Consider the following 3,433-nt stretch of genomic DNA (forward strand, 5'->3'; position numbering starts at 1 on the left):
CGGGGACCAAGGTTGCCAAGTGTAGTACTTTCGGTACTACCGTAGTACCCAAAAGCGACATATCTTATAGCGTAGTACTATTTTGGGTACTACGCTATAGTCGCTGCTGATACTACTGGTCGGCGGAAATACGTCAGAGGGTAGAGACTGTAGAGGGGCGGCAAAATAGATATTTCTATTACTGTATGCAAAATGGCAGCACATAATATGTCAAAATACATCATGCATGGTCCGTGAGCCAAGACAAAATGTTGCATTATTGTATCGTATTTAAATCGTATCATAAATTATAAAGTATAGTGTAGAAATAAGGAGTAAGTGACAGTTTTGATCTGACAGACAGCTGAGATACTGACTGACTGATGGTATAAATGAATAAAGAAACTGATGAAATTTGTAAAATATACATCAAAATAACTTTTAAAAGTAAATAAAGGACTCAACATTTTAGATAAGTATAACAATAAATTTTATAATATCAAATGTAAGATATATATATTTTGTGTTACTTTTTGGGATTTTATTTCAGATTAAATTATAATAATATATTTACTATGTCACTGTGCTGAGGATGGAGCTATGGGAATTTTCAAAATTAAAATAAAGGAAGAGACTAAATATAATGTGGTTATTGTGTCATCTCGCTGAGAATCAAACTGTGTCGATTGAGACTAATATTCAAATCAATGAGTCAACACATTGGGTAAATACGATAACAAATAAGGAAGCTGACAGATTACATTTATAATTTAAAATGTAAGATATTTTATAGTACTTTTTGGAATTTTGTTTCAGATAAAATTATATTAATGTATTTACTATGTCAATGCTGAGGATGGAGCTACATGGATTGAACATTAAAACAAAAGGAATATACTCACCATAATGTGGTTATTGTGTCATCTCTGAGAATCAAACTGCGTTGATTGAAACGAATATTCAAATAATTGAGTTAACACATTGGGTAAATACAAAAATCAATAAATAAAAAGACAGATTATATAAGTATAATAATGAGTTTTATAATATAGAATGTAGTATCCATTGTTGTTTTTTTTTCCAGATACAATTAACATATGTTTATATATTTAACAATTGCTGAGGATTAAGCTTGCTGATTTGAGATGATTATTCAGATGAAAAGCTTATACAGTGCTACTAAAATTAAAGAGACTTCATCACTATTATCAATTACTTATAACAAAAAGTACATTAGTAATTGTCAAGTTTTTATTAAAAAAATCAAAGTTATGTTTATTATATTATCTAGTATATTCAATTAATTATTTACGTGTAATTGGAAGGGAAAATTTATAATTAAACAACTATAAACGTATTAAACGGTGTTGCTCTAATTCCAATAAATAGTACAGAAAGTAATTCATCAATTTACTTACTTTCTTACATCTCACAATCAAATTGTAAACAACTATTTATTATTTAATTATGTCTTTCATATGAAATTGAGATAACTTACATATTTATTGATATAATAGTAAAACACGTTACAATAAATTTAATCAAAGTGAAATTAAAAAAATCTTATGCATTGACAATGTGGATCTATTAGATTGCTAATAGAAGCAGTAGCTTAAGGATAATAGATTGCAACGCTTAGTAATTAATACATACAGTTGTAAAAAGAAACAATATAATTTTATTTTTCAGTTATTATGATTATAATTAGTTAATACAAAAAATTAAAATTTTAAGGATAAATGGTTATGTATAATACAATATGTTAATATTGAATTTAAATAAATTTTTGCATAATACTTAAATTATTTTTAAGGGTACAAATTAATCGGATAAGGATAAGATATGTTGATAGGCGCATTTGGCAAATTGGAAGTGTTGCTATTATTATTGACCGAACCTACGATGTTGAGATTTTGGAGGCTGGAATTGCGATGTGTATTATCCGTTGGGTAAGGAGGAGGTGTTTCAACATTTTCATTATTAATAATAACTGTTTGGGGTATGTCATTTTCGTTTATATTAGGTGCTTCTGTAGCAGGATTGCGGATTCTTCTAGCAGCATTTCTTCTTAAATTTAGTAAAAAATGGGTTACGGAGTCCCAGAAAGCACCAATTAACCATATACTCCAACCATATACCGCGTGCAAGGTGTAGCCATGAATTAAGGTATCTAATAAAAACTTAATCCCACGTATAATCATAAAGAGGCCCATTACTGCTGCCGTATAAGTACCAAATTTTCCAAAAAAATTAAAAAGTTTAGTCCACATTTGTTTGACCTGCTCTTCCAGAGTCGCCTTGTCCAGCAAATTATTTAGTCTCAATCCATAATCATTTTCGTAATGACCAGTGGCTTCTTTCGCGATAGTATGAATTATAGCCGGTCTTTCCATTGGAAACATTACATTCTCGTGAAAACGTTGAACATCTTCGGCTGAATAGATTCCACTGGACCCTAGGTTTAACAGAGATTTGTAAGTCCAGTTAGATTTAGATTTTAATGATATCCTTGGAGGTGTGACAGCTATAGTCCCCTCCGGATTAAACTTTATCCATGTGTTATCCAGATAGTACATTGGTGACATAATATTGCTACATTCAATCTTATTCCCTTTATTAAGTAAAATATTCGTGATAGGAGTCATAAATAAGCTGTTATTCCCTCTACTAACAGGCAATTCTTCGAAGCAGTCTTTAGTTTTTCTGAAAACTACGTTAACTGGAAGACATTTGGAAATATGAACGACTTCCCCCGATCTGAATGAAATGTAGCCAGGTTTTTCCATAAATAAATATGCAAATTCTGCTGGTTTTATGGATTGAATAGATATTTGAGTTCTTAAGAGATTTTTTCTTAATTCGCATTGCTCCACCATGATATTATTGTAAAGGGAAATAACTTGGTTTCGAACGTGCCTGTGTACAAAAACGAATTTTGCATTGACGTAACTTAAAATATTTATATCGTCCGCACCCAAAACCTCTTTTCTTTTTATAAATGTATTAAACGCCTTTTCTACAACAAATAATAATGGATTTTCCGTTTTCAAGAATCTCTCTCCACAGATTTTATCTTCTCCATTAATAATAACGGCAAATGAAACGTCATTTAAACCAACAGTATATACTTCTTGCTTTGGTTGTCCTACGGATTCTTCTATTATTTTTTCAGCAGGACCTTCATATAATACTTTGTAGTCGCGAAATCCGCACGACTCCTTCATCACAACGTCCCAAAACGTATTACCTCCCTCATTATCGAGGCAGCTTCCGGTGGCATAGTTACATCGAACGCCAGAGCGAAGTACAACTACGTTTTTCTTTAAGTTTACTTTGGTATAATAATCCATGACAGTGATTACCATTAATCCGTTAGCTACCACGTTTTCCCAAGATCCGTAATGATCTGAATAGTATTCACCGGAACATTTACCACTATCATCGACGGAACCGG

Source organism: Prorops nasuta, unplaced genomic scaffold (assembly GCF_024137725.1).
Source record: "Prorops nasuta isolate Cenicafe-Biocafe unplaced genomic scaffold, Cenicafe_Pnas_1.2 PNAS00023, whole genome shotgun sequence".
Classification (NCBI taxonomy): domain Eukaryota; kingdom Metazoa; phylum Arthropoda; class Insecta; order Hymenoptera; family Bethylidae; genus Prorops; species Prorops nasuta.